Raw genomic sequence first — 11,385 nt, 5'->3', positions numbered from 1 at the left:
CTCAATCTCATACCTCTATAGCAGGCATAGGCAGTCTTTTTTAAAAAAAGAATATTTTTTAATTAGGAATTTCAACATAATTTTAACAAAGATACATCATCCACATTGTCCCCCCCCCCATTTCCCCCCTCCTCCCCCCCGACAGAAACCCACCCTCCCACCTCACCCCCTGACTTCTCTCAGCTCCTTTCTCTGGTTTCTCAACACATATTTTTATCTGCATGCTATAAAATTGTAAAAATCCTCAGTTTGTCTATATATTACCAATAAAGATTTTGTGAATGTTTATTCAAAACCTGCCAAAGAGTCCAGTTCGTTTTGTTGTTTCTTCAAATATTTTGTAAAAGGTTCCCATTAATCTTTAAAGTCGCAGTTATCCTTGTCACGTAGTTTGTATGTCAGTTTTGCCAATTCCGCATAGTCCATCAGTTTTTCTTGCCACAGTTTTTTTGTCGGGATTTCTTCATTCTTCCATCCTTGTGCTATTAAGACTCTTGCCGCCGTTGTCACATACATATAAATATTTTTAAATTTCTTTGGCAGGTCTTTTCCCACAATCCCTAACAGAAAAGCTTCAGGTTTCTTCACAAATGTTAAATGAAACATTTTCTTTAACTCATTGTATATCATTTCCCAAAATATTTTAACTTTACTACAATCCCACCACATATGATAAAAAGTCCCTTCTTTTTCCTTGCATTTCCAACATAGGTTTGAGCCCGTTTTATACATTTTCCCTAATTGTACTGGTGTTATGTACCACCTATACATCATTTTCATGTAGTTTTCTTTCAGTAAAGAACAATCTGTAAATTTTAAGTCAATTTTCCATAACCTTTCTCAGTCTTCCAACATAATATTTTGGGCATAGGCAGTCTTGGCCCTCCAGATGTTTTGGGACTACAACTCCCACCATCCCTAGCTAACAGGACCAGTAGTCAGGGATGACGGGAGTTGTTGTCCCAAAACATCTGGAGGGCCGGGTTTGCCTATGACTGCTCTATAGAAGCAAGTTCCCAATATTCCATCCCCCTGTGGAGTGACAAAGAAACAATGGCTGTTGCTGCCAAGAAAACATCCATAGGACTATAAGCCTAATTACAGGCGTATGTCATTTTATTGTGCTTTGCAGATATTGCTGCTTATGAGGATGTGGGTGCCGCTGCAGGCAGCCCAGCTGCTTGAAAGCCCACCCTCCACCGCTACCCCTCTTCTGCCCAAAGGAGTGGAGCTGGCTAGGGCTGGAGCCAGGTTCCCCCCCTCCTGCCTCTGCGGCTAAGGGGATGTGGCTTAATAGACTATAAGCATAACACTTATATGCACTAGGAAACCAAAACAAATTGTGTGACTCACTTTATTGTGCTATTTGCTTTCTTGTGGTCAAACTGAACACAATATCTCTGAGATATGCCTGTACTGCTTTCATGTGTCTTTGACCCTCTCTTCCACCGTTTGCACTCCATGTAAATTCTGTTAACACAGTCAAATGTATGCTCTAGCCAGCATAGGCTTTACATTATGAAAACAGCCCTGGTACTAAAGTGGTCAGAATGAATTTCAGAGCCATAATTTTGTTTGCTCTCTTCTTAGTAGTATATTTCCCAGGGCCAAATTGCACAAGACGTTGGTTATGTGTTTAAATAAGTGAGCTTAACCTTAACTCTCTTATTCTGGAGAGAGGAACTGCAAAGCTGCAATTCAGAACATGCTACCAACCTGGCTGCTTACCCCACCCTGCCCCAAAGGGTAGTTTACTACAAGCAGCACCTCCATGGACAAATAACATCTTGTGAAGCTGGGCCCTTGACTGGTAATGCACAGTATAACATAAAATCCCTGCTGGTTCAAAGGACTTAACTGATCCAGTCAGTGTATTATTTCCCAGAATGGCCAACCAGATGCCTCTGGGAAGGCCACAAGAAGACATGAACTCAACAGCACTCCCTTCCTTCTAAGCAATCCACCTCAGAGCATGGAGGTAATATATAGCCATCATGACCAATGGCTATTGATAGCCTTATCCATATATTTATCTAATCCTATTTTAAGCCATCAGTGCAGACATTCCCTATGCAGTGGTCATAAGCATAAGATGATGCCTGCTGGATCAACCAAAAGACTTGTCTTGTCCGGTGCCTGATTTCCCATTGTGGCTTATGGGAAGCCCTCAAGTAGCACACGGAGATATCACATCATCATTCTCCTGCTTGTGATCCCCAGCAACAGGCATGCTGCCTCTGATACCGGAGGTAGCATATAACCATCATGACTAGTAGTCATTTGGAATCCTTTGTAAACTCTTACTTTTATGCGAGAATACAATATCCTGATATTTATAAATATAACAAATCCATTAAAAAATGTTACCACCCTCCAACACTTAACAAAAAAATTTCCCCAAGGAATGTAAATAAAGCCCAGTTTCTACTTTGTGTGTACACGTTGAAGTGTATGTTCTAGTTTAATATTTATTTATTTTAATGACTAGTGCCTTAGATAGTCATCCTTTGTGAATGCTATCAGTATTTACACCAGAAAGGTATATTGCCATTTCACCACTCTTAACTGTCATGGCTTCCCCAGTAGGAGGTGCAGGCCCTCCAAGTGTCCCTATTTACCAGAGATTTAGTGAAGCTGTCCTGGTTTCTGATTTGATCCTGGAATATCCCGCTTTTCCTTAGGATGTCCCTATTTCTATTGGAGAAATGCTTGAGGGTATGAAGTTATCCAGCCCACCAGCTGTCTGAAGACAATCCTGTATAGGGAGGTTTTTTAAAATGTTTTTTTCTTGTGTTTTTATATATGTTGGAAGCTGCCCGGAGTGCAGGGGCAACCCAGAAAGATGTGTGGGGTATAAATAGTAAAATTATCATTATGGAATGGGACATCCCTATTTTAATTGGAGAAATGTTGGAGGGTATGGGAGGTGTAGCATGCTAAGGGTTCTGAAGGGACTCTCAAAGCTGCCTCCCCTATTTTTTTTTTAAATAATATTTATTGCTTTTAAAAGTTACAAAAAAGTAGAAAAAAGAGAGAGAAAACAAAAAAGAAAAAAGAAAGAGAAAAACAATACAATATATAAACAATACAAGCCCACCCTAAACCCATTGAACTAAACACATGAACAAAGCAAGACAAAAACAATTTAAAAACATCCCTCCTTTTCCATACTCTGTCCTTCATTCCCTTGTTTCCTCGACTTCCTCACACCTCCCTTCTTGTATCCCGCTTCTAATACTTGTTTCAGCAAATCCTTTCCATCTTTCTCTATTTTCTGTCATATTATGAATAACATATTCTTTAGCCTTATTTCCCATTAACGGTTGATTACTTATATACACCCAACTTCTTATAGCATTTCTGCTAAATCCATAAAATATCATTCCACCATTTTTCTGACAGTCATTACTTTAACAAAATTTCTAAATAAACACTTTAAAATTTCCATTAATCTTCCACTATCTCCTCTCCCTGGCTTCGGATTCTGCCAGTCCTTTCCGTCAGTTCCATATGATCCATCAACCTGGAGCCCTTATATCCGAGGCTCTTAAATCTCTTCCAAGTCCCTTCTGCAGGTCTTCTTCATATTCTTTGATGCTCAGGAGCAAATCTCGGGAAAACTCCAGCCTAGCAATACTTTTGTTCCTTCTGGACAGTTCAGCCAAATTTCCAAAGTTAAAAGTAAAGTCCATAGAGTGTTTCAGAACGTATTTCAGGATTCCTCCAATTCTAGTGACCCCCAAAACTTCAAACTCCTCCAAGCCCAGGTCCATGTCCCAAAAGTCAGTCAATCCCTGGATAGAGGGTTCTTTCCAACTTTCCTTCTTCAATCCAAGCCGGGATCCTAGCCTCAAAGTTTGACTTTTGCTAGATTCAGTCATGAAAGACCTCAATTTATAATCCTCAATCTGCTTCTGAGAAATTAAGGATCCCGCTTGTACTACTTTTGAAATCAAAGCTGCCTCCCCTAAACCTGCCACTCTCCAGACGCTAGTAGACTCCAACCCCCATCAGCCCAGTTGTAGTTGAACAATGTCTCGAAGGCACCTGGGAGGAGACGGATTCTTAAGTGCAGCCTTCCATAACCTGGTGCCCTCCAGATGTTTGGGCTTCTATCAGCCACAGCCAGCACGACCACATTTCCATCAGCCCTACTATCATATATAGCTGTTGTTATGTACTGAGTTGAACAGGATCCAAACTGCAGCAGTCTGATTGATCCTAGAACAATAGGATCCAAAATGCAGCAGTCTGATTGGTCCTAGAACAATAGGATTCAGAATGCAGCAGTCTGATTGGTCCTAGAACAATGCAGCAGTATGATTGGTCGGCAGGAGTCACCCAATCCAGCTCCAGATAGAAGTGAATCCACAACCTGATTGGCCTATAGGAGAATTCCGGAATTTGCCAATCACGTGCAGCCCATTGTGTAAATAATGTAGGGACTTTCATTCCCTCCTCACCACTATGAGCTGAATAAAGAGCATGAAATCCACTCTCGACTCTGAGTATATTTCACTGGCGACGAAGGTGGGATCCTGCTGAGCTGACTGCCACACACAGCACCGCAGCACCGCCACCTGCCGCACCGCTGCCTCGCACCGTGTATCCAGGTTTCAGCTCCGGGACCCAAGGAACTCAGAATGGCAACCGACAGCAGCTTCTCGCCGTTCAACCCAGCATCCGGAGACTGGGAAGCGTATGCCTCCCGTTTCACCTTCCTCCTAGAAGCCAAAGGGGTCACCGATGAAGAAGATGCCAAGAAGAATCATAGAATAGAATCATAGAATCATAGAGTTGGAAGAGACCACAAGGGCCATCGAGTTCAACCCCCTGCCAAGCAGGAAACACCATCAGAGCACTCCTGACATATGGTTGTCAAGCCTCTGCTTAAAGACCTCCAAAGAAGGAGACTCCACCACACTCCTTGGCAGCAAATTCCACTGTCGAACAGCTCTTACTGTCAGGAAGTTCTTCCTAATGTTTAGGTGGAATCTTCTTTCTTGTAGTTTGGATCCATTGCTCCGTGTCCGCTTCTCTGGAGCAGCAGAAAACAACCTTTCTCCCTCCTCTATGTGACATCCTTTTATATATTTGAACATGGCTATCATATCACCCCTTAACCTCCTCTTCTCCAGGCTAAACATGCCCAGCTCTCTTAGCCGTTCCTCATAAGGCATCGTTTCCAGGCCTTTGACCATTTTGGTTGCCCTCCTCTGGACACGTTCCAGTTTGTCAATGTCCTTCTTGAACTGTGGTGCCCAGAACTGGACACAGTACTCCAGGTGAGGTCTGACCAGAGCAGAATACAGTGGCACTATTACTTCCCTTGATCTAGATGCTATACTCCTATTGATGCAGCCCAGAATTGCATTGGCTTTTTTAGCTGCCGCGTCACACTGTTGGCTCATGTCAAGTTTGTGGTCAACCAAGACTCCTAGATCCTTTTCACATGTACTGCTCTCAAGCCAGGCGTCCCCATCTTGTATTTGTGCCTCTCATTTTTTTTGCCCAAGTGCAATACTTTACATTTCTCCCTGTTAAAATTCATCTTGTTTGTTTTGGCCCAGTTCTCTAATCTGTCAAGGTCATTTTGAAGTGTGATCCTGTCCTCTGGGGTGTTAGCCCCCCCTCCCAATTTGGTGTCATCTGCAAATTTGATCAGGATGCCCTTGAGTCCATCATCCAAGTCGTTGATAAAGATGTTGAATAAGACCGGGCCCAAGACAGAGCCCTGTGGCACCCCACTAGTCACTCTTCTCCAGGATGAAGAGGAACCATTGATGAGCACCCTTTGGGTTCGGTCAGTCAGCCAGTTACAAATCCACTGAGTGGTAGCATAGTCAAGACCACATTTTACCAGCTTCTTTACAAGAATATCATGAGGCACCTTGTCAAATGCATTGCTGAAATCAAGGTAGGCTACATCCACTGCGTTCCCTTCATCTACCAGGCTTGTAATTCTGTCAAAAAACGAGATCAGGTTAGTCTGACATGACTTATTTTTCAGAAATCCATGCTGACTATTGGTGATCACAGCATTCCTTTCTAGGTGCTCACAGACTGTTTGCTTAATGATCTGCTCCAGAATCTTCCCTGGTATTGATGTCAGACTGACTGGGCGGTAATTATTTGGGTCCTCTCTTTTCCCCTTTTTGAAAATAGGGACAACATTTGCCCTCCTCCAGTCTGCCGGGACTTCGCCTGTTCTCCAGGAATTCTCAAAGATGACTGCCAGTGGTTCTGAGATCACATCTGCCAGTTCTTTTAATACTCTTGGATGCAGTTCATCTGGCCCTGGAGACTTGAATACATCTAAACTAGCCAAGTATTCTTGTACTATCTCCTTTCAGCGTCTGCAGAGAGGAGACGTTTGAAATCGCCCGGGCTCTCCTTGTTCTTGAAGACGTCGCTACTGTTCCATACGAAACAATAATGGAATGGCGGAAGGGGCACTTTTCGCCGTAGCCCTCAGTGGTGGCTCGCCGAAATGCCTTCTACGCAAAGCGGCAAGCCCCAGGGGAAACCATAACTGGGTTTGTGACCTCTCTCCGCCAAGCCGCCCGGTTCTGCAACTTCTCAGAATTGGAGAACATGCTTCGTGACTGCCTCGTCGGTGGCCTGAAGGATGAGAAGCTGCAACGACGCCTCTACGCTAAGAAGGACCTAACGTTCCAGGTCGCCCTGGAGGAGGCCCTGGCAACAGAAGCTACCAAGAGGTCGACGCAAGAGGCACGGCCGAGCCTGTCGCCCCAACCAAGGGTCCACCACGAAGACCTCACCGACGACTCAGGATCTGACAGGGAGGAGGTGCACTGAGTACAGCAGTGCATTCAAGCAGCGCACAGACCATGGCTGCCTCGATGAAAAGGAGGGAACTGCGCAAGCTGCGGGGAGAGTCACAAGAGGAGGACCTGCCGTTTCTGCAACGCAGAGTGCAGGCAGTGCGGAAAATTGGGACACATCGCTCGGGTGTGTTGGGCTCAGCCCACCCGACGTCAAGCATCAGATGACCGATCCAAGAGCCCCAGGGCCCAACGCACCAAGGCAACTCGACGGAGCTCCCAGACTTCCAGGTATACCAGTTGGCCCACCCCAACGTAGAGAAAATTTATGTAGAGGTACAGATAGAGGGGGTCCCGTGCCGCATGGAGCTTGACATGGGTTCAACTCTATTCATAATCTCGGCAGGGACCTTAAGGAAACTGTGTCCTAGTGGGGGTCCCAAACTCAGGCCGGCCCCATTCACCCTCCAGGACTTCCAGAAACGTAAGGTCCCCACAATGGGGATGGGGACCTTCAGGGTGCAATATCGAGGGCGGACACGGCAACTGGACTTGCTTGTGGTCAAGGGCCCCTACATTAGCTTACTGGGATTGGCATGGTTTGGACCACTGGGGCTAGCCGTCACCGGGGTGAACCACACTAGGTTACAAGTGGACGTGGACGCCATATGCAAGGAATTTCCAGGGGTTTTCGATGGGAAATTGGGACAGTATACGCCCCCCCCATTGCTCTACAGCTTGACCCCACAGTACGACCTGTCAGGCTCAAGGCCCGCCGGGTTCAGTTCACCCTGAAACCTCGTATAGACGAGGAATTGGACCGGCTCGTGGAGCAAGGAGTGCTGGAGCCGGTGCCTAATGCCCCCTGGGAAACCCCAATCGTCACACCCATCAAGCCTAATGGTTCGGTCCGCATCTGCGCAGACTACAAATGTACCATAAACAAGGCCCTCACGGCCCACGCATACCCAGTGCCAGTGGTCAGCCATGTCCTTGCCACCCTGGCTGGGTCAAAATTTTCTGGCAAGCTGGACTTGGCCCAAGCATATCAACAGCTGCCAGTAGATGAGGCCACAGCAGAGGCACAGACGATTGTGACGCACAGAGGAGGGTTCATGGTAAAGCGGCTGTAATTCGGTGTTAGTGTGGCACCAGGCATATTCCAGAATCTAATGGACTCTCTCCTTAAAGGGATTCCTGGTGTCACCCCCTTATTCGATGATGTGTTGATTGCTGGGCCCACACCAGAGGAGTTTGAGGATCGCCTCCGCACCGTTCTGCACCGTTTCCAGATGGCGGGTCTCAAGGTGAAGTGGGGAAAATGTCTACTAGGAGTGCCTCAGGTGGACTTTCTGGGATTTATGGTGGACGCAGAAGGGGTCCACCCAACTGGGGACAAGGTACGGGCCATTTGTGATGCCCCAGCGCCCAAGAGCAAGACTGAACTTCAGGCCTTCTTGGGACTATTGAACTCTTACCATTCCTTCCTTCCCCACAAGGCGGTGGTAGCGGAGCCCCTACACAGACTCCTGGACAAGCGGGCCCCTTGGGTGTGGGGCCAGCGCCAGGAGGCCGAATTCCAGGCAGTCACGGACTATCTTGTCTCAAACTCGGTCTTGGCACACTTCGACGAGAGGCTGCCGGTGGTGCTAGCATGCGACGCCTCGCCCTATGGCATCGGCGTAGTCCTGGGACACCAACTCCCGGATGGAAGAGAGGTACCAGCGACATACTTTTCCCAGACACTCAACACAACTGAGCGGAACTACTCGCAAATCGACAAGGAGGGTCTGGCAATCGTGAAGGGAGTAAAAAAATTCCATGATTTCTTGTACGGGCGGCCCTTTACCGTGGTGACTGACCACAAGCCGTTGCTTGGCTTGTTTGCCCCCAAAAAGCAGACCCCCCAAGTGCTGTCTCCTCGCGTCCTCAGGTGGTCAATTTCCCTTGCCAGCTACCAGTATGCACTGATTTACCACCCTGGGAAGGCGATGGGCCATGCGGACACACTCAGCAGGCTACCACTACCGGAAACAGGCCCCGACCCAGCACCTGCACAAGAGGTTATGAGCCTGGAGCTGCTTCCTGACCGCCCCATTCAGGCACAAGAAGTTGCACACCATTCCAAGAAAGATAGGGTCCTGGACTGGGTGTGGAGGGGATGGCCCATCAGCAGCCCCGGGCCAGAATTCGCCAGCAACCCGCAAACATGAACTGTCGGCCCACAAGGGGTGCCTGTTATGGGGAAGCAGGGTCGTTGTTCCCCAGCCCCTCCGCAAAAGGGTCCTCACAGCCCTACACGAGACACACCCAGGGGTAGTGAGAATGAAGGCCCTTGCCAGGAGTTATGTGTGGTGGCCAGGGATCGACGGATAGAGGCCTGGGTCAAACACTGCCAGGCCTGCCAAGAATCCCACCCAGATCCCCCAAGGGCCCCAGTCCAGTCCTGGGAGTCCGCCCGAGCACCATGGTCACGCCTGCATGTGGACTTCACTGGTCCCTTTCAGGGGAAAACATTCTTCATAGTGGTGGACTCATACACCAAATGGCTGGAAGTCGCACTGGTACCGTCCACTTCCACGTCCGCAGCCATCCGGGTACTACGCAGGCTGTTTGCAACCCACGGACTCCCTGACACTCTCGTCTCAGACAACCGGACCACATTTACTTCAGGAGAATTCCAAACCTTCACAGAGCAGAACGCCATCCGCCACATCCGTTCGGTGCCATTCCACCCTGCCACCAATGGCCAAGCAGAACGCATGGTGCGGACCACCAAGGACACCCTCCGCCGCATGATGCAAGGGTATTGGGAGTACCGCCTTGCCACATTCCTTCTAGCACAGCACAGCACCCCCAGCTCAATGACTGGCCGGAGCCCCGCTGAACTACTAATGGGTCGGCGCCTTGCAATCAGATTGGACCGCCTTCACCCCGATAGAGCTCAGGATGAGATAGTGGTGGGGGAAGGCAGGAACCCCCGAACCTTTGTGGCCCAGGACCCAGTGTACGCAAAGAACTTTGGGGCAGGCCCAGCATGGGTACCCGCCACAGTCACCAGGGTCACTGGCCCCGTGTCGTATGAGGTGCTAACGGATGGGGGCAATGCTGGCGCCGCCACTGCGACCAGATACGGCGATGATACCCGGGAGAAAACCAGGAGGAGGACAGGTCAGAGGAGTCCCAAGGGAACAGTGGGGCAGTGAGACCCACAGAACAGGAGGGGCCAGCAGGAGAGGCAGAATCAGTAAATACAGAGAGGACCCGCGAGGCCGAAAGGACACCGGAACCAGAACCATGACTGAGCGAGCTGGTTGCACCAGACCAAACGGCCCCATCACACCCAGCATCCTTGGAACACGAGCCAGAACCTGAACCCCGGACCAGGAAACACCCCAGGCCGCAACGCACACGTAAGCCGCCGGCGTACCTTGAGGATTATGAATGCAACCTCCCGGGCAGGACTGGAACTTAGAGGGGAGGGGTGTTATGTACTGAGTTGAATAGGATCCAAACTGCAGCAGTCTGATTGGTCCTAGAACAATGCAGCAGTATGATTGGTCGGCAGGAGCCACCCAATCCAGCTCCAGATAGAAGTGAATCCACAACCTGATTGGCCTACAGGAGAATTCCAGAATTAGCCAATCACGTGCAGCCCATTGTGTAAATAATGTATATAAAGCAGATACTTTGAGGGGACTTTCATTCCCTCCTCACCACTATGAGCTGAATAAAGAGCATGAAATCCACTCTCGACTCTGAGTATCTTTCAGCTGTGCTGGCTGGGGCTGTTGGGAACTGCAGCCCAAAACATAATCACCATCACCATTTATATTAACCTTTCTATCCCATTGTTCCCCCCTCTGCCCCAAAGGCCTTTTCCTGAGCATGGAACGCTCTGCTGGGGGGCACTGCATGGTGCCCCGCTTTCTACTGACCACAGGGTGCTCCAGTGCACAGCAAAAGGGGTCTTGGCACAGCACCCAACCTTGTGACCGCATAGTGCAACATTGGGCCCCCTCAGCCTTTGGCACAAGGTGGTGCCGCTGCTAGCCATGTGGGTTATTGCTGACCTGCTCCTGACTCCCATTCCTGTCACTAAATCAGTTGATGTCTGTGGAGCAGGTGCGTGGCCCAAATAAGAAAGGCCCATGATGAAAGACAAGAGGATCTCTCTCTGGTCACATGCACACCATACATTCACAGTGCCCTAATACCACATAAAACAGTCACGGCTTCCCCCAAAGAATTCTGGGAGCTGTAGGAGTGCTGTTACGAACGCCACTCCCTTTCTCATCTTGGAGTTGCAATTCCCTGTGAGAAGACACTCAGGAGAGATTGTTAAATCCTTCTGGGAACTGTCGTTTTGAGAGGGAAGGGGGGGGGGGATATCTTCTAAAAACTCTCAGCAGGTTTAACAAACTACACCTCCTAGGATTCTTGGGAGGGGAGGAGACTGTTATCACGCCGCTTCAGAATGTGTCACTAGACCTTTCTGCACTCTGAATGAACTACACTTCCCAGAAACCCTTGAGGGAAGTCGTTTAAAGTGGCATGACGCCTCTTTGAACATATGGCGTGAATGCGGCCTCTTCTCTCT

This window comes from Podarcis pityusensis, assembly GCF_964106645.2.
Source record: "Podarcis pityusensis genome assembly, chromosome: Z".
In the NCBI taxonomy this organism is placed as follows: domain Eukaryota; kingdom Metazoa; phylum Chordata; class Lepidosauria; order Squamata; family Lacertidae; genus Podarcis; species Podarcis pityusensis.
Note: the sequence above shows the minus strand (reverse complement) of the source record.